General features: G+C 35.3%; 2 long non-coding RNA genes across 4 annotated transcripts in view; both read right to left on the reverse strand.

The window, feature by feature from the left end:
• LOC138336853 (uncharacterized) overlaps window positions 1-20,771 on the reverse strand; it is an 81,372-nt gene that overhangs the window by 60,508 nt on the left and 93 nt on the right. The gene's annotated exons all lie outside the window — the stretch shown is intronic.
• LOC138336860 (uncharacterized) lies at window positions 339-20,768 on the reverse strand. The gene is made up of 3 exons (XR_011210480.1): window positions 20,014-20,768; window positions 18,448-18,520; window positions 339-1,286 (listed from the first exon to the last, which is right to left on the reverse strand). It is a non-coding gene; the product is annotated as an uncharacterized lncRNA (long non-coding RNA).

Consider the following 20,771-nt stretch of genomic DNA (forward strand, 5'->3'; position numbering starts at 1 on the left):
ATAAGAAAATGACCAAAGATTCTGCGAGAATTCAAGCAGAAGGGAAAACGAGGAAATTGTCTTATCGGCCTCTGAACGACCAGGAAATGCCATGGTACACTGCACAGATATTAGCCGTTTGTAGTGTAGGACGCCTGTCATTGCGGTCATACATCATACTGTCTCTTGTAGGAAATGGCCGAGATTATTTCTGGTTTCCTATAATCGATAACGTAGCAACACGAATACAAGCATGATAGGGAGCAACACGTTGGATTCTTCTCTCCGATATAACGTTTATGGATACTTAGATGACAAAAACAGTAGTTCTTTCTGTAAACAATCTTTATTTAGTCTTAACGAAATGACAATGGTATCCATAAACTTTGTATACTTAGCTTCCTTTGGGTTTGACACCAGGGGAAAATGTGAAGTGAGGTAACATTTGCTAGCGTTGTGTTTCACAAAAGAAATACCATGAAGATCGTTTTGGATCCATTGTTGAAAAGCTCGTGTAATATGGCTAGACCATATATGTTGTCATTTTTTTTCTTCTATTTTTCATTTTTGTTAACATTCAATTTTGTTTTTTAACGACTTAACTGACATAAGAGTCGGTAAAAATATAGCTCACGTATTCCCCGGGGTTAGATCGAATTGTCAAATAGCTTATTCGAGTTCATCTTCAGCTGTTTCGGTATTTTTGCTCTGTTCACAATTTGTATAAGTTACCGGCATCAACACATTAGAATTACCGATGGAAGTATGAAGGGAATAACATACTTCATGATCAAACATATACTAGATGGTTAAATTTATAATTCTATCGACTGTATCTTACTTAGAAAATGAAATGTTTCAGAACTATGTTTGTCTTTTCAGCTTGGTTAGTTTACCATTGAAAATGTTCTTATGGACACATATTCTGGAAAAGCGATTGAACACAGCAACAATAATGTATTGCGTTTTTTGAGATTTATATAATAACGTTAATTATTGATGCCATTTATAATATAAAGTAAATTTACGTATGTTAGTTTTCTTTCTCATGGGGTCATCAAGTTTGTTTCTTTATCTAATCACCTGTTTCGCTCAGGGAAAGCAAATGTCTATTTTAAATCACTTTCCCGTTTCCAGGTTATAAACCATGGATGGAGTCACTGATTTCATGACCAGAGTTTCCCCAACGGAGCCTTGGGAACAGGACGTGATGTCATAAATAAACTCGTTTTGGACATCGCTCCATAAAGTGTCCATGGCTTTCTTCGTAGTAACGCTTTCCGTCTGCCGTGGCTGGCGACCTGGAACTAATGAAAATTAAAGGGAGATGGGCTTAAGTTCACTTCACACAACTATTTTACAGCGTTATAGTGTTCTAGGTAAAACCAAACGATCAGATCACCACAGAGTGGTTTGTAAAAAGTTAATCAATGTCATCTTGGTACCGAAAGTTATTTGTTATCATGAATGGAAGAAAATCTGTGGATTCCGTCGAATTGTTTTTAAAGAATCTTAAACATCGCAGGATGTTTTTTTAATATCTTAATTTTCATTATATCTCATTAATATAGTGGGATTGGTTTCAACCTTTATAACACATATAATATATACAAGATGACAATTACGTTTTTAGAAGACAGAGTGTGATGTTCATTAATCATATATGAAAACATACAATAAATAAAACAGGATATGCCAATCATTATGATTATTTTTTATCATTAATCTATGGACCATTCGAATAGATTGAACAAATCCCATAAGAAGAAAACATAAAATACATATCCTTTGTTTTAGCCCTTCAAGTTCAATTTGATTTATACCAGCCATGGAAAATATCAACTTTTTCTAAGACCCATCAGTAAGGCAACGGCAATTTCATAATTTAATTCAATCGTGGAATGCCACATTATTTCCTTTTTGTTCAAATGGATTAAATCGCGTTTTTAGTTTTATATCTACGTTTAAAAAGTCAAAAAATGTAATATTCAATAATTCAATTTTGCTTGTTACGAGCATTTTCATTGGTTTAAAAATTTACTTTATCAGCCCATAAAGGAAAAAATGGCGTCGCCGTTTGTGACGTTGCTTCTGATTGGCTGAGATGACGGCGTAATGATTTCATAGACAAAAGAGTCCCAAAATGAATTTTGAGTATTGAAGAGATCATCTTTAGTAATTTGAATTATAAGGATTAATTTGAATAGATTTTTTTATGTTATGGAGATATAACACAAAAATCTGAGTGTACTCTCATCATAAACCGCATCGCGGTTTATTTAGAGTACACTCAGATTTTTGTGTTATATCTCCATAACATAAAAAATCTATTCAAGTTAATCCTTAAATAAAAGAAGGTTGCAAACTGAGAAAAAAACTTTGCAGACATGCCATTCTACACTCGCGGGAAATTTCATAATCTAATTGACACAATGACAAAATCACTAATAACTAGATGTCGTTGTTCGACTAATTTCTGAAGCATGGATCGTTTATACTGATATCTGCTTAAATGCTTCGCTCTCGTGAGTGAAAGGTAATTGTCGCGGAGTGCTTCGTTCTCGTGAGCTCGCGACAGTTGTCCCAGAGAGCCTGCAGACTACACGGAAACCGATAGCCAATAGATTTACAGAAATTATTATTTCCACAGGCCTTTGATCGTTCATATAGTTAATATTTTGAATTAATATCATCAAATCAAGATGCTTTTAATGCTGGAAGAAATTCTTTTTGAGACACAAAGAACCTATTTCGTAAACATGTATAATAAAGCGAGGTGGCATTTCACGGTCATATTTCTCCGATGCGCTATTTTCAATCCTTCAATAAAACTCGTTTATCTGAATTGGGGAGCGTTATCGTATATAAAATGAACAAAGTTCTTTTATGTAATATGGCCGCCACTAGGGGCATGTTGGGCTTCGTTCCCATTCCTCCTCTGAGGAGACTTATTGTCTACCACAGATATTTAGTTTCTCGGGCGTCAGGACACTCTGGTTCTTTGAAGTTATATTTGAAACTATTGCTGTTGCCGTGATCACTATTTGGATTTTGCAATTCAACACCAGACGACAGAGCCTAATGGGACGGAAGCTCTGACGGAGCTTGGGATTGAACATTTTATCAAATTGAGTTATTTGTCCCGTTAACTTTCATCAGATCGAGAACTCGACGGTTTCTGTTTCCGGTTAAAAACGTAAATGCAAATATTGCGTGCAATACTTGTATACAAATCAATTTATTGGACTGTATGATCCTCAAAGAATACGTAGTTGTTAATTTGCCACATTGAAAGCTTTCTTTTTTATTGACACAAAGCTGGGTAACGTAAATGCGAAAATCAACATATACATGTACTTATGATATGACCTTCACAATACGGTGGTTTTTTTAAGAATAAGAGAATAAAGTGATAGTTAAGTTAAGTCAGCAAATTTATTGCAACAGATGGAAGGTGGTTTTAAACGTAGGAATTACGGATCTTAGCAGATTGTAAAACCAGTTATTGGAAAGAAGGTATTCCGTTTTGGTTCTGAGAATTCATTTGGCCACAGCTGTTTAAATCGTAGACCAACCAAATGTATGTGGAAAACATAATTAAAATTAGGTTATATACATACAACTAGCTTTTCTATCCAGGTTCTACTCGAACAGATAAAGCAAGAATGGAGAACAAAATGTTCAACACCCAATCCATATCGTTCTCTTAGAAAAGTACTAAAACATATTTGTTTATGATTAACGACCGTTAAAGCCATGTTAATTTACGCTAGCTGTGCTCTTTTAATTACAGCTAAAATGTGAGTAACACCAGAAAAAACACCTGCTTAAGTTGGTTATAACAAATGAAATGTTCTGGGCGTTTGTTACACGCGGCGAGCCATGATAGATTGTGGTGCGCGTGGCTTTGTTCTCCCGTGGTACGGTCGTAACCTGTTATCACCAGCAGTGTAATGGGTCGTGAAAACACGTCCCCGAGCACTGCTTATTGCCAAAGTCATTAGATTTACACCAAAATGTCATATTCCATTTATATTGCACAACAAAGAAATTATTTCATTGTTATTTTACCCTTGCTGTAATCCACATACTTAATCGAAATACACATGTATATTTTTTGTTCACTCTTGGTAAATGTTTATAATAAAAATTGCTAAATTAGGAGATATTTCTGGTAGAATGAATACACAATATAATAGTTGTCATATACTACCATAAATGTCTATTACGTATCCCTCGTAGGAGCAGCGAAGGTGCGAAAGCGACACACTGTAAGCTGCAAGAAGACAGTATATGCCATAAAAGTTGCTATCAGAAAGAGTGATGCGATGTGATGTCATTAAGTGTTTGTGTGACTGTGTTACTAGTAATGTCTACCAGCGATATACACTGGCATAGCGAACAGTTAATACCAAGGATTTCATTTTTCCCCAGAAATACGACTTCATTTCACAAATGTCATGGAATCGTATTTAAGTGCATCGACATTTCATATTTCAGAGGTTTCCGGAACAAATCATTGTTGATTGATATTTCCTCTGGTTAAATCTATTCTGAGATATGAATAACGTTTGTCATTACATCATTTACCTTTTAACAAGAGTCATATTTCTTATGATCTTTTGATAAGACGTGGCTCTGAATTGTAATTAACATAACATGAGATAATACATTATATTAGTCATAGATGATACAAATATTGCAGAATGTGCGGAATTTAACATTTAACCAAACCAGGATATCATCGCAGTTATTTCATAAAACCATGACAATTTCTTGGTAACTTCAAAAATAAGGGTTTTGTCAATGTTTGACTTTTCTCTGAAACTATCGTTACAAAGTTTTGTTTATTCCAAGTGTTTTATTACTATATGTATTTATGTTTTTTTCCCTTCGGTTATTTTCATAAGCGGCTGGAAACTATGATTGGTAACAAGCACAAGGAAAACTTCTTGTATCCACATTTGGTATAAAAACATAAGAAAGGGGCTTAATCTTTATTTCTAAGTACAGTAATTTACAGTAAATCTTTACAAGGTGTTTATGAACTGTTGGAACTGTCGTATTTTATAGTACTATCTCACTAAAGCGCCGAACATCACACCATCCGATTACATCAAACCGCTGATGGAAACTAGACATGTACAATTCAATATGTATCGGTCAGTGACAGAGCCCAGAGTTTTCCTATAAGAAGCTGAAGCTGCAGTTCAAGACTGAAAATCGGGGAAGCTAGCAAAAAAGAATAAAAAAAAGTGTAAAAAGTAAGTGACTAATTCAGACTCTTTTGTAATTTTAAAATCATGCAAAGAAAAAAGATGTTTTGAAAGGACAACTAGCCATGGATTTTTTAAGACAATTAGATAAACCTAATGAATTTGTACATAAATGTTGAAAATGTTCAATAATTGTTAATCGAACACCTCCCTAATATATTTAATGTGATAACTTATCCACTAGAATTGTATTCACATAGTTTTATTTCAAAAAGGATTAAAACCCCAATAGATAAATAAGACCTGCTTGGTTACCTTTAGCAAGCAGCTTACAAACTTAATGTACAGTTATTTTTAATTACCAAATCATGCTGAAGTTTTAACCTTGTGCAATATTGGGCATCATGTATATGTCTGTATTTACTGTATGGTATCCAGAACATCACTGGCGAATCACTAACTAAACTTAACAACGGTATTGTCAACTTATTGAAGAATGCTGCATATTATTCTCAAATGCATTAATTACTCTGTCATATGTAAAAATATTGTCTTGCTTGTCTAGATTTTAAAAAATCAAACTACAGAGTATTTCAAGATGCATTTCTAAGGTCGTGTGAGCTGTAACGTAACAACACACGTGGCGCCATTGTCAACAGTGACAGGATTCTTAATTTAGGAGTCTAACACTTATAACATAGAGTCATTAATGTTCCATTAAGAAAGTCTGAAATAATGATGTCAATAGCTAACGTTTCAGGAAACAATCTGTCAAATCAAATAAGCATACCTTTCGTGATAAAATCATAGTACATGCCCAGGGTATTTTATATAGAAATGATGATTGCATCAAGAGATCATCGAAAGTTGTACGGAAAAAAAACAACGAGAAGATATGACACCAAACGTGTCTCTTTATATGATGCAAATGAACCTTGTAACAATACGTTGACACACATCTTATGAGAAAGTAATGTTTTATTTGGAAATAGCTTCATCAAGCAGCAAGTCTAAGCATTGCTGAGTGTTAAGTATTCGTTTAGATCCAGCTTTCCTTGAAACCGATATTTTGTTAAAACAAACAACATATGATTGAATGCATAGTAATAAAACGTAAGTAAAACAATAACTTCAATAATAAAACACATCAACTTTGTAAAACGTTTTTTCATGACAAAATAAGTATTAGTAAAGACTACTATTTAGATAAGATTTTTTATCATTTCTTAAACATTCCTTGTGTATCTATAAAAATAGCTTTGCCTTGTAGCAATGATTCCTAAAATAAGTTACTCACTAAAGGCACTATATGCATGAATGTCTCCCATACCCATTTCATGCATTCTGTTTTCATAATGAAAGCAGGCCTACAGTTATTCTAACTTACGAAAGCAAAGTATACCACGCGCGCTGAATCCTCTTACACCAGTGTTGCTAATAAACTACACGTCGACGTGCAGCAATGATGACAAAAAACAAAGTCTACCAGCAAAATGGACCTAGATACCAGTAGATATATGTCAAGCCACTTAAATGGAGTAAGGAATACATCACTTGCTCGTAGGTATAGAAAGATAGATGTTTCGCCAGGTACAGAACTTCAATGTAGGGCGAGATGGATGTGTACATAGAAGGCGATAGGACAGGTACGTTATTACCCTCTGTACACTGCCGTGTGGTGGCTTTGATGTCAGAAGGAACACAGAAAAAACAGAAAGGCTTCATTAATCTTTGACATAGTGACATATTTGGTCAGGGAGGGGTTTGTTTATCACTGTAAAAACTTAGATGTGTTTATAGTATATGTATTCCGCTGTTTTATAAAATATTATTCTTTTTAAGCAGCCTTTTTATTGTGTGATGAAGATCCAAATGCCCAACACTTTGTTTGTGTATACATAGCCGTATGGAGAAAGCGTTAATATTAGGTTGGTACAAACCAGTTTAATTTTTGTTTGCAAAGTGTACATATAGAAATAGGTCAACGTAATATCCCCTCAAAATTACTTTGCTCAAGCGAGGTAAGGAAAGAAACCGAGTTGAAAAATATTCTTATGCATAACTTTAGACAATATAATCTTATTTTGATAATTTATAAAACATAATACCCATTATGCATACATTTGCAATATTTGCATACAAACTGTTACGCATTGTTCTGTGTATATTCTATCATTGCTAAGGGGCCAGTTTCATGAATAATATTTTATACAAAGTCACTTATATCAATTTAATCATGTAAATTGGCTATAGATTTCATTTTTCAAAAATGCTGAAAATAATAAAATTGAAAACAACGCCAAACCTTTTGTACGGCATGATGTGTTTAAGTACTAGACAATATCTCGATTTTGTAATAATTTCATTGTATTTTTTTTCTTTATTTAAAATCATTATACGCATATCTAGGAAAGATATACAATATTTATTATTCATCAGACGATGTCTGCGAGTTTTGAAATCTTCCCGCCATTTTCTTTTCATTGAGAATTTGTATCGAGATTAAACGCCGATAACTATGAGATAACATGGTGTCATTTGAAACTCTAATGATGTAGTTTATACCAAGGAATATATAACAAAGGACGTTTTGACAGTGTCATCTTTCACTCTCTTTCAGGAGCTTTGAAGTCGAGACGGACTGCTCTGTAATGGCGACGGAAAGAAGAGCCGAGTAGAAAACACTATATCGTCTTTTCTGGACCTTTTTACTCACATCCATTCATCGTATTTGCCTGGCGACAAATTATGAGGCTAAAACTATCATGTTCTGAAATGTGTTTTTTCTTGTTGCGAAATATGAAATTTGTAATTTCCATTTACATACACCGCTTTGTCATTATCATCCTTCTTTCTGTACGAGGCTTTTATCAAAATCTGCGATAAGACTAAAGTGTGTACAACAATAAAGAACACTAGAGAATACCGCCATTCCTTACCTATCGCAGACACTAAACGTGATACTTATAAACGAGAGGAATCACTATAGGCGGGTTATCTCGTCAGGTATCGGCATTCTGGTAAATATGAATATTTATGATAATTCTATCTATAACAGCGGGTCTCTGTCCATTCATACCATGATCACAAAAAATCACACAATGTTGATATACCGTCATCAGGTCATGGAGATCCCCTAGTAATGACATATCTCTCAGGACGACAGATAAGTCTCTACATAATATCCTCTGATCACTTGATCAATTAAACTGATGAATACATAACCCTGACCACTAAGTAGTCTATAAGTCACCTAACCGATTCACAGTAAAATCGTAAGCTGTAAAGGAAGAGTTAAAAACAGAATCTTTAAGACATTTCGGTATAATATCAGAACTCGGAAACCCCCGCAGAAAAGCGAATATAGGTTTGCTATGTTTGTGATTCAAATCAACAACATGAATTCCTTAAAACCTTTCAGACTAACATTTATAAATATTAAAAATGTTCTAAAACCAGTTATTATAGAATATATATGTAGATCAAAACATTACCTCATTCAATTCCCTCTGTACAAATAATTATTACCGTGGCTTGAGATCACAGTTATTTATCTATAATATTCCTGAAGTCAACACGTGTGACAATAAGTAGAATATGATAAAACATCCCGTTACCAAACCCAATTCCTCATGATATCCCACTTTGACATAGGATACCAAAGCGTTACCAGGTCATTAGCGCCCTGGATTAGTCTTACATCAGGCAACAGCTTATTTTGTCATCCTTATTTCAATACATAGATATCTAGGTAATTTCTCTGACTCTTACACAAGATTCCATTAACTGATACCGTTATGAGTTGACATAGATGTACACGTCTGCACCACATCGCCAAACACTCACAAAGCGAATAGTATTTATTCCCATTCATCCTTTCATACCCGGACGATAATTGGTCGTAATTCACGTACGAATGCTGTGACAAAGACTACATGTCCTTATCGTTTTGTTGATGCTCGTATAGATCTGTTCAGGGGATAAATAATAAAAGTTTGTCATCAGGCGGGTACAGTGCATTGTATTGACTAAATACATTTTACTTCAACTGGTATATTTTAATGAGAATCGTTACGTTTGTTGTAAGTGGTTGTTTCAGTGGTGTTATTGTTAATATTGGGTGATATATAATCGATACATGAAGATATCAGCCCAAAACGCCAAAAATACTAATTGAATAGTGCTAAAACTTACATCTGTTAAAAAATAAATAAACATCAATGGTTTTCACTGAAATAATTTTAAAAAGTGTTGCACTTTAAGCACGATCTCACGTGCAATGAGACTGTAGTTATGACCTTGGCCCCATGGGAGATAACTCACGCCCTTCTTTGTGACCATCACAGCTATCCCCATCTCGTAAAGACGGAGACGTGGAGATACAGCCCCAGATAAAACACTGTTGATAATAGGCAGCGTTTTATGTCGGGTTTGCTATTCCTTTATCGACATATTCAATGGCTTTTACATCGCTACTAAAATAAATTTACATAAGTTTACGCGATAAAATATTCGATGAAAAAGGGCGATAAGCTTGTTGACAGGGCTTCCACATTGAATGTGCTTTGTGGTTAGTATTCGGTCACCCAAAGGTAATGACGGCAATTTGCAAGACAATTTAGTCTTACGACCAAAATGTCTACCGAGGAGCCAGTAAACTCACCCACAGCTATACGGATCCCCCTCCGAGGCGTCTACCTGTGTCGCAGGTAAAAGGCTCAAAATCAAATTAATATGAATTTGCAACATCGGTCAGCACTGATGTGTACAAAGAAGCAACAAGGGTCCATAAAAAGACCGCGAGATGCTGTAAAACATGTGACAAACTCAATATTCCCACCAGTTTTATCGTTTAATATCTAAACATTTGTATTTTATGGGAACTGATAAAACAAGTTATTGCGTCTTATACAAATGCAACCCTTCTGTTGGCCTGAGTCACACCATATAAATCTCCACCTCTTCACGGTAGACCCCGAGTTCACGTATTATACAACTGTAATATACAGGGAAAAGTCCATACACTCCCTTGCCACACACCTGAGAGAAAATGATAAAACTGTGGCTCCACTCAAAGCGAAAAAAGACACAATTTCAAAATGGCCGCCAAATGGGTCATTTCTTAAAATCCGCGTATAAAAAATCTATTTAAAATAGAAATGTAATTTTTTGACAAAATTTGCAACGGGCAACTTGCTACAGATATTGATAAATTTTATTTGAAAATCTTATAACTTCTTTGATCTATGTCGAAACGAGACTTCAACGGGACTGAAACCTCCTTAATTAATCAGGAACAATCATGTTGAAATTTTGTTCGAATAATGTTGTTCTCCAAGACAAATAATGAAATTATCTTAAACTCTTGAACAAACTGCTTATGTAGGAAACTTGACATTCAAAACTTCCTGCAAGATACAGCACTAAATATCATATATATATATATTACGAAAATGATTGATAAACAGAAAAAAACTTGAAATCCTAAAGTTTAGTATCTCAACTTCAGACGTTTTGAAAATAATTCAAAGACCATGACAATGTCTTTCCATTTGTGTTGATCAATTCGAATTCGGAATTGTTTATTGCTTCCAAAATTGTGAAATTCTTGTCTTTCTGAAATATGTTCAAAGTATTAATTGTAACATTTTCAATAAATCACGACAGCTGAAAATCTGTCGTTTTAACCAAACTTCACAGAGTTTATTTTTGTGGATTCTAATATGAAATCCTATGTTATATCGCTCTTCACTTCTTTGAAAGTTTCATTCGTAATGTAATGTATGGAAAGTAAAAGTGAAACTATTGCCTTTAACGAAATCAATACCAACGAACAAACGAACGAACAGATCTTTTATAGATATGACTCTTGTCGCCACGATCTGTTCTCGTTAAGATAAGATTAATACCATATATTCTATGGACGTAGAAAACAGCGCGAATGGCTTCACAGACGACGCTCAACTCATTAACAATATAACTCAGTTTTGTCCTACGAAGACATTTACTTTACAGTATCATAGTATGCACAAGTTGCTGACCACTTTGTGTGTTTCTCTTATCCAGCCGATCTCCACCGATCCATTACCACCCTCGTGGACATCTATAATGTAGTATTCTGGAGATCTCAGATATAATAAACAGCTTTCCTAACATGTCTTTGCTTTTTGTTCCCTATACAGACAACGATAATATGCCAACTGCACCATATCGGAGCAGTGACAATCTAAGACGGCCGTCACAATTTCTTCGTTATGTTTTATCGTAAGTAGATGCAAAGAAAAGCGAAAAAAATGAACAGAGTAAAACCAGTATCGAACTATCAGTTAAGAATTAAATGGGTAGAGGAAGAATATTAAGATTTTGTCTGTCCATTGCAACAAGTGAAACATGCGCCAACATACAACTGATGAAAGGAAAGTGAATGTCATGCTCTATTTGGAGCTGAACGTTATGAGTATCCCTGTAACAATAAAAACCCATCACAAATATTGGTTATCTTTTTATCTCTACAACTGCCCTTAAATGTGAAAATGCTTGGAAAAAAGTCAACAACAGAGAGATCTTTTTGACATCATATATACCATTTGTAATGGTCAAATGACAGTTGACAACAAGTAAGCAATTTCGTAATTGTAAATTCTACCCAGTTCGGTACATGTTTTAACCCCAGGACAGATACCAACTGAGGACCAGATAGCAGGCTGAATTATTACGTTGGTTATGCAATTATGAATACAAGAAAACCAGAAATACTTAACAAATATGAGTTTACTTCGTCTGTGTTAATTCATATATTTTGTCCAATGATTGGTAGAAGTAGCCCTCTGAAATTGTATGCAACGTCTATACTAAAATATAAAAATATACTTGCAGGATGTCCTATATATTATTTAGACCTTTTTCTAAATCAAACACTAGCTGTCACCCGATGAATGTTGCCGTATTCCTTGATAGCATGTAAAGTATATCCAAGGTTAAATTAGACTTTCAAGTGTCATATCACTTTCATTATATTTTATTAATACATCAAGAACATATATGAAATATCGGTATAATCGATAAAAAAATAATTTCAATGTTATCAACGTAAAGAAAGCTAATTTAATATACAGGGATTATTTTGAAATCTGGCAGTGTTTAATGCCCTCATCCAAAGACAGGCTGCTTTAACGTCAAAAAGAGAAAGGAGTCGACACCAATTTCTTTCTATTGATGTGAAAAGGGTTTTATAGCCAATAAGTTTTCACCACAAAAGATCACGAGATTCGGCCCTCTGTGGTGATTGATATTACTTAAAGTGCCTGTATCCCGACTCAGGGGTCATCAGGAGTCAGTACAGCGACATTTATTGTAGTTGCGGTGCATTACGTGAAGAAGGGCAGACAACTCTAATAGGTGTATAATGAGAGAGACATCGGGGCTGCAGAGGCATGCAGTGTTGTTCAGTAACGTCACTAATTTCCCTGTCTTATCGGGCGAACAACACGCCATTTGTTATGTCGTTTGTCAGAATAAAACATTTAGACTGAATTCATTGTGATGTTCTATAGAGTTGTAAACATCCCCGTTAAAGACTCGTCGTTATCGTTTACTTTTGTATGTCTAGTGCAATCTCGGAAAGGTAGAATTCCCCAGTCAGTGTCATTTCACTATCAGAGACCGTTTAAAACTTTTCAGCACAGCAGCCACATGAATATGAATGCATTGCTTTGAGGTAAATCAACGAGCAGGATCGTAAATAAAGTTTGTTCAGCATTTAAACAGGACGCATTGCTTCAAAGCAATAAGAAATGCATATGAAATAGTTATTCTAAAATGGTTAGTCTGGAATGGTTAGTATGAAATTATTAAGGTTAACCAAAAACAAAAATGTAGCCAAGATGTTGATACAAGTACAAGGCACAATAACCCGTAGGACAAATTTCATATAAACAAGACACCAAAATCTGCAGGAAATGTAAGAAAGGTGTCGATAAGGGCACAAAAACCCGTAGGACAAATTTCATAGAAACACAATACCAAAATATGTAGGAAATAAAAGAAAGGTGTTGATACGGGTATAAAAACCAGTATGAAAAAATTCTTAGAGACAAGATACCAAAAACTGCAAGAAATGTAAGAAAGGTGTTGATACGGGTACAAAAACCCGTAGGACAAATTTCTTAGAAACAGGATATGAATTTTTTTTTAGGAAATCTTAGAAATGTGTTGATACGGCCGTATGACAAATTTCATAGAAACACGATAACAAAAACTACCGGAAATATAAGAAAGGTGTAGATAAGGGTACAAAAATTCCGTAGGACAAATTTCATAGAAACAAGATACCAAAAATTACATGAAATGTAAGATAGGTGTTGATACGTGCACAAAAACCCATAGGACAAATTTCATAGAAACACGATAACAAAAACTACAGGAAATGTAAGAAAGGTGTAGATAAGGGTATAAAAATTCCGTAGGACAAATTTCCTAGAAAGAAGATACCAAAAACTACAGGAAATGTAAGAAAGGTGTAGATAAGGGTATAAAAATTCCGTAGGACAAATTTCCTAGAAAGAAGATACCAAAAACTACAGGAAATGTAAGAAAGGTGTTGATACGTGCACAAAAACGCATAGGACAACTTTCGGAACACATCTAGTATAGCGGACCCCATTTTTTCCGCGAAATATCACGAGTTTATTGACGGCGACCTGTATATATAGAGACCGCGTGAGCGGGCGGTCAAAAATTAAAAATATGGGTTTTTATGCAAAAAAATGTTAAAATTTGAGCTTACCGTGTCCTTTTTTGGTTAAAAACTGAAGTTTTCAACAAAGTTTTTAACTAGGGATCATGCGGAAAACATTGTAGACTGTACGAGAAAAAAATTCGGGATTTCGTTTTGGTTGTTAGCCGAGCACGCGCTGAACATGCGCAATGAGTGATTTTACGGACTTTGATTTTATTTGTAAACACAAGTACACGTGTAGTTTACGATGGTGACGATTCGAATGAATGATATATGACAGAAATAATGAAAACGTGGCAATATCCATCCACTGGCTTATTGAAATTGGATCATTATTCAGTTTGTCAGGTAAATATTGCTCAACAGAGGAAAATTTGGCGTGGAAAAGACAGCGACTCAGTGTTCACATGTGCTGGCCATGGTCCAAACATTATCGAAGATCACACTGAGGCCAAAGTTCCTTTCAAACGTCCTAGAATTGTTTTTTTAGATATTTCAAATGCTACAAAAACAGTTAAGATGAGTTCAAGATGTAAAATTGAGGTTTTTTTTTTTTCTTTTCTCGGGGGTTTCACCCCCGAACCCCCGTCGGCTCTTCGAAGCGGTGATTCAAAATGGCGACATATTTACATGACCCGTAGCAACCTCTGACATGCGCACTGATTATTATGTTTCTAAACTTCCGGGGTCCGCTATACTAGAAACTTCCCCAACTTTCATAGAAACAAGATACCAAAAACTACAGGAAAAGTAAGAAAGGTGTTGATACAGATAGAGACATGAACAACAGAATGAACTATATTAACAGAGACACGAAAAACCAAAACCTGGAGTTGTTGTGCGTAGTGAGAGACTTGAAAAAGCCGTGTTAGTTCATGTTTTATTCGTTTTACAAGTAATAACGTTACAAACGTGACGTCACAAAGCTATGACGTCACAATGCACTATGGCGCGCAAAGGCATACACAATGTTAGTGAAATACATAATGTATCTGCATTGATGTAATAAGGTTACGAAACTAAAACTATTGTTCGCGTTGTGTAATTTTTTATGATTTGGTCAGTCTCTCACTTCTTCTTGGTTCATTTACATTTATTTCTAACGGAAACAGTTTTGTGATGGGTCTGTTAGCTCTTCCGCTACGTGTTCTCACTATAGCAGCTCTCGAGTGTTCGTCGCCTCCAATGATAAGGTCCTCCACTACTCCCAATTTCCAATAGATCCGTTTTGTATCGTCGTGAATTTGTACCACATCACCAATCTTAATCGTTTCTTTGACGGTACCAGATGCGCGTTGGAATTCTCGTAGAGATGTGAGATATTCCTTCTTCCACCGTGTCCAGATATGTTGCAGTATTTCCGTTTTACGAGAATACTGGTTGTTTAAAGTTACATGTGAAACTGGTCCATGAGGAGTCTGTCTTTCATCGGGATACACGGGTGATGATATTCTGCGTCCGTAAAGTAAGTGTGACGGAGTGAGTGGTTCTGGATCTCTGTTGTCTACGGACACGTGTGTTATAGGACGGTCATTGATGATCATCTCGACTTCTGAGATGAGTGTGGATAACTCCTCCATAGTAATGTAGGCTGATCCAAGTACTTTGAATATAGTTGTTTTGACTATTCCTATTAAACGTTCCCAGATTTAAATCGCAGTTTACAGGGGCATGTATTCCTTTGCAATACGCACACGGTCTTGAATTGATATCGAACTTTGCTTGCTTTGATACTGAACTATTGGTTGACTTCCGCGAGGTACGATAACCGTTGTTACCGTTGGTGAGAAACGTAGCAGTAGGCCTAGTTGTTGTGTCGGATTCACGTTCGATTAAGAAATTTGTTGAATCACGAATGCATATTTCTTGTTTGATACTCTCTAGTACTGAATGTAAATCCCAGTGGTCACTTCCGTTCTGACGCGTAATATCCCTGAGAAAATCACGAGGTAGTTTCCTAAGAATGATGGGTACCAGTAGGGCCGAATAAGATTCCGCTTGGGTACCAAGAGATTCGAGACTTCGAATATAGGTTTCCGTCTTGTCTAAATAACTCCGTAACTCTACAATGTCTCGTGGAGCCGGTAATTCTACTAAGTTTTGCATATATGCGTTCACGATTTTGTGATTCTGTCCATACCTCTCAACTAAAACATCGATTGCCTGTCCGTAATTAGTGTTCGTCAGTGTAAAACCGGACACTGCCTGAAGTGCCTCCCCACGCAAAAGTGAGCGAAGATAACTAAACTTCTCAACATTTGATAAACACACTTTGTTGTGAATACTGCTTTCGAAACAGTCCCAGAAAGTTTGCCAATCAAGAAGATTTCCCGAAAATGTGGGTAGGTCTAGCTTTGGTAATTTATGGCTGTTGTTTGATAATGGAATGTAATCCGGGGCGTTAGCATTGAGACTCTGATTCAAAGCCCGTGTAAACGTTGGACGTTCTCTTCCCATTGTATTTGTCAAAGCATTAGAATGTTCTTTAATCTTAAGATTTAAGTTAATCATATACTCATCTGAATCCTCTATCTCTGTTCCGATGTCTTCATCCTCTGTCATCGCATTCAGTACCTGATCATCTAGTTTCTAGTAGATTTCTCTTTTCCGTTAGAGTCCTCGCGTATTCTTCCAGCGTAGCTTCATCAAAATTGCAACCTTCCGAAATCTTCCTCAATATTTTAGTTGCAGCACCCCGATGTCCCGTACGAATCGATTTTAACTTTCCGAGTTCCATTTCGTTGACCCGATGATCACGGCACCAAAATGTTGTGCGTAGTGAGAGACTTGACAAAGCCGTGTTAGTTCATGGTTTATTCGTTCTACAAGTAATAACGTTACAAACGTGACGTCACAAAGCTATGACGTCACAATGTACTATGGCGCGCAAAGGCATACACAATGTTAGTGAAATATCTGCGACAGGAGTAAAGATATTAAGGTAGACCGTCCCTTCTGGTTTCCTCTCATGGATTTCGTTCATTTTTTGATATTTTGATTTTAGGTATACCCTGATCACAAAAACCGCATAAAAATCATATGTCACCGGGTTAATTTTTCTTCCAGGGTTGCTTAAAGATATGTACAAATGACTTAATAATCCGGATTTTAAGGATTTTTAAATAAATAATATTTCCTCCCTGTAGCATCCCTTAACATATAAATAATATACCTGTAACATGTTCATACCTTCAGTAGGTGATATAGAATTCATTACTATATCCAATAAGCTGGGTTTTCCACAATAAAACGAAATATCGTTATTTTAAAATTAAGTCCGGACCCAATTTTAGTGAAAAATTGCATAAAAATAGTAATATTTTCTTTTTTTCTGAAAAAATGATCTCAGGAAAAATCGATTTTTTAGAATTTCCATGAAGACTGGCTTATTTGCAATACGAAAAGCCAATAAAAAGTATACCTCACCGCATTATTTTTCAAATTATGACCGATTTGCTTCCTACAACCCCTTAAATTTTGGTCTGAAAATGTTAAAAAATAGGCGAATCTGTAGCACTTTTCAACGTTTTATGTTATTCATCTACCCTTGTTAGTTTTTACCGATTGGCACACCTTTATATTTATACACTTCAAGTAAACACTCGAAAAGGTTCTAGACGAAATACTTGCTCGAATGCCGATTTCAGAAGCGAGTTGTAATAGGTGGGTACGGAGAAATAAAATACGTTTGCCGGGATTCGGATAGCGACGTAACAAACGTATGACGTCACAGAAGGGACGGTCTACGTTAATTAATATAGAGATGAGACACTAGAAACTGAAGTGAAGATGTTAATACAGACACGAAAAACCAAAACCTATTGAGAAGAATAAAATACGAATAAATAACTGTTACAAGTTCAGTTCGGAATACATAAAAAATGAGATAACGTTTGGCACACGCTACTAGTCGTCCTATCTTTGGATTTGAAAAATAGCAATATTTCGTTTTATAGCAGAAAATTTAGCTTATTTGATATACTGTAGTTATAAATTATATTGCTCAATAGTGAAGGTATGAACATGATGTTACAGGGAAGAAATATTAATTCTTATAAAAAATCCTTAAAATCCGGAAAATCAAGTCATTTGTACATCAAGCAACCCCGGAAGAACAATGAACCTGGTGACATGTAAAAATTAAATATAATTCTCAATATAAAACCAGAAGCTTACCGTGCGTTCCATTTGCGGATTCGTATCAGTTGTACTAAAGTGATATGGCACCGCCAAATGGAACGCGTTTGGATTTTTTCCATGATGGCGGCATCCACATGAATGATACGCTTCTAATATATATAAAAGCCAATTATTTTCGGTGTTAACAATACAATAGATATAAAAGTAAAAAATAAATAGTTTCGCAATATATTGAAATAAAAAAATCCATGTAATCAAATATAAATAATCTCTGTCTTGTTTTCAACAAAGAAAACATTCTGATCATAAATGAAAAACTCTGGGTCCGCCATCTTGGACCCAAGTGGTACGCTTCTGAAAACGAAGCACACGTACCGGTACAGTTCTGCTGGAACAGGCCATTTGAGATACAAAACATTCGTATCGATACAACTCAACTGGTACGAATCTGCAAATGGAACACATGGAATAACATAAAAAGTAGTCACAAGTGGCGCCAGTTCATCAACAGGGAGAGTTAAATGCGGGTATCACAAGGGAGTGTCTTAGGTCACACCCTCTTTTTATTATAATATATGTGAATGAAATTCCGGAAATTCTAAAGTGTGGTGAATCTATTTGCTGATGACACCAAGTTATACTCTGAAATACATCTCAAGAAGATTGTCAGGAGTTTCAGAGCAAGATTGATAAAATATCAGATTGGACAGAGGTATGGCCCATAAAGCTAAACAAGGGAAAACGTAAACACGTGAAAATGGAAACGTGATGTCTAACAGCCCATACAGCATTAATGAGGACGGTAACAACAGGATTTCATTGAAAAGGATTAGTAGTGAAAAAGTCCCGTGAGTTACAGTGGACAATATCCTTAAATTTACAGAGCAAATCAACAAAGCAGTAACCGTCAATCTATGAAACTATGCAGAAGGTGTTTAGGCTTTCCAACACTCGAATACACAGACTAAAGGCGGATTTGTTTCGTTTAGCATCCTATCGACATCCAGGGTCGTAATGCAACGAAACTTTTAACATCAACAAACAGAAGGGATCACACGACAAATTTACTATCCTCTCAATAGGTCATGTAGCCGATATTTTGTAATACCGAGGAACTAATTATAAGATAGACAACTCCTAAAAGCTACGTAAAAACTCTGTTGGACAGCTGCTGCACTGTCACTACGCAATTTGAAAAATGTATGCTCTTATTATTTCCAATTTAATTCTGTTAAAATAACAGTTATTTTTTAAATTGTATCGTTTCTTACAAAATGCACGGCGACACTACAATATGGCAGACATTCCCAAAACGGAAGTTGGGATTGATATTTTTAACTTGAACCCCAAATATTGGTTAGTGTTCTGGTCCCGTTTACAATACATGGTTTAGTTTTTAAAATCAATGTTTCGTTTCTACAATCTAGGCAGTTCTTTTATTAAATCTGTTTGTTTTTATGTGTTTTTTTTTCACTTACAATGTACACAATATCACTGAAAGATGCTCCACCACTGACAAATGGTATTTTTTCTCTATCAAAAACAGAAGCAGACGATTTAGTATTTTTCTTCAGTTACAAAAGCTACTTACTTTCCCCGATTACCACAATTGAAAAGTTTGAGCTTCTAATTTTACTGCAAGTTAAAAATATGAAAAATAATTAATTGCATCCCGAAAAAATTCCGTGGCACTATATCCTAAATGGAATGAAGTACTGATTGTGCATGTACCAAAGACAAAATAAATTATTTTATATTGTTTTTTGTGTTAGTTAGACATACATAAACACCAATTATTGTTCAAATGATAAATATCATTTATACTTTGTCGGCGGTGGAGCATCTTTAGTTATACACAAATTTATAATTGTATGGTAATATATAATAGTATAGTGATATGTTTCAGTACAATGACGTACAATTGATATAAAATATACTTACACTACTGGCTCCATGCGAGTCAATTTATTAAAAAGAGTCAGCGACATCCGTCCGTTTAGTTTGAGAATTAAGTCCCAGGCAAGGAGCGATGGAGCTGGGAGGACGGGTTTATTTGGCTTACAATGTTAATGTTTTATGGACTTTTACAATGTTTATATGCAGATACAATTTCAATGTGTTCCTAGTGTGGTCCCAAAGCGTATCAAATCGGGGATGGGGATTATAACGATGCTGTTAGAGTTCGATATGTTCTAATTACCTTACCCCATATTTTATCCTGCATTGCTGCTCAGACATATATCTGTTACTTGAAGTTCATCAAGAAAAACAAAACCTTTGGGCATCTGCAGAAAAGCAGAAATCCCTCTTTGTTTTAATTAACGACATTAAAATATTGCCGCGACAGATTTTATATATTAGAAAGTCCAAACACATGGGATATAATTATTTCGAGTTATCTGCTCATTACAACACATGTACAATGTCATATCTGATTATCTATATTGTCACACTTATGAAAAATTTGCAATTTGTCGTCTATCTCGTGAGGAATTGGACTCGGTAAGTCTATCTAACCATTGACCATAGATACTTTATGCTTTATTGACTCTGTTCTCTTCGCTCTAGTTTCAACTCCAGCAGGCCGTGCATATAAATTATATGTTGATTTTAGTAGCCTCTTTAATTAGTCTACATGCGAACTATAAAGATCCCTGCCAGTTCATATCTTTAAGACAACTAAACAAGATACAGATCCA

Source organism: Argopecten irradians, chromosome 1 (genome assembly GCF_041381155.1).
Source record: "Argopecten irradians isolate NY chromosome 1, Ai_NY, whole genome shotgun sequence".
Taxonomy (NCBI): Eukaryota; Metazoa; Mollusca; class Bivalvia; order Pectinida; family Pectinidae; genus Argopecten; species Argopecten irradians.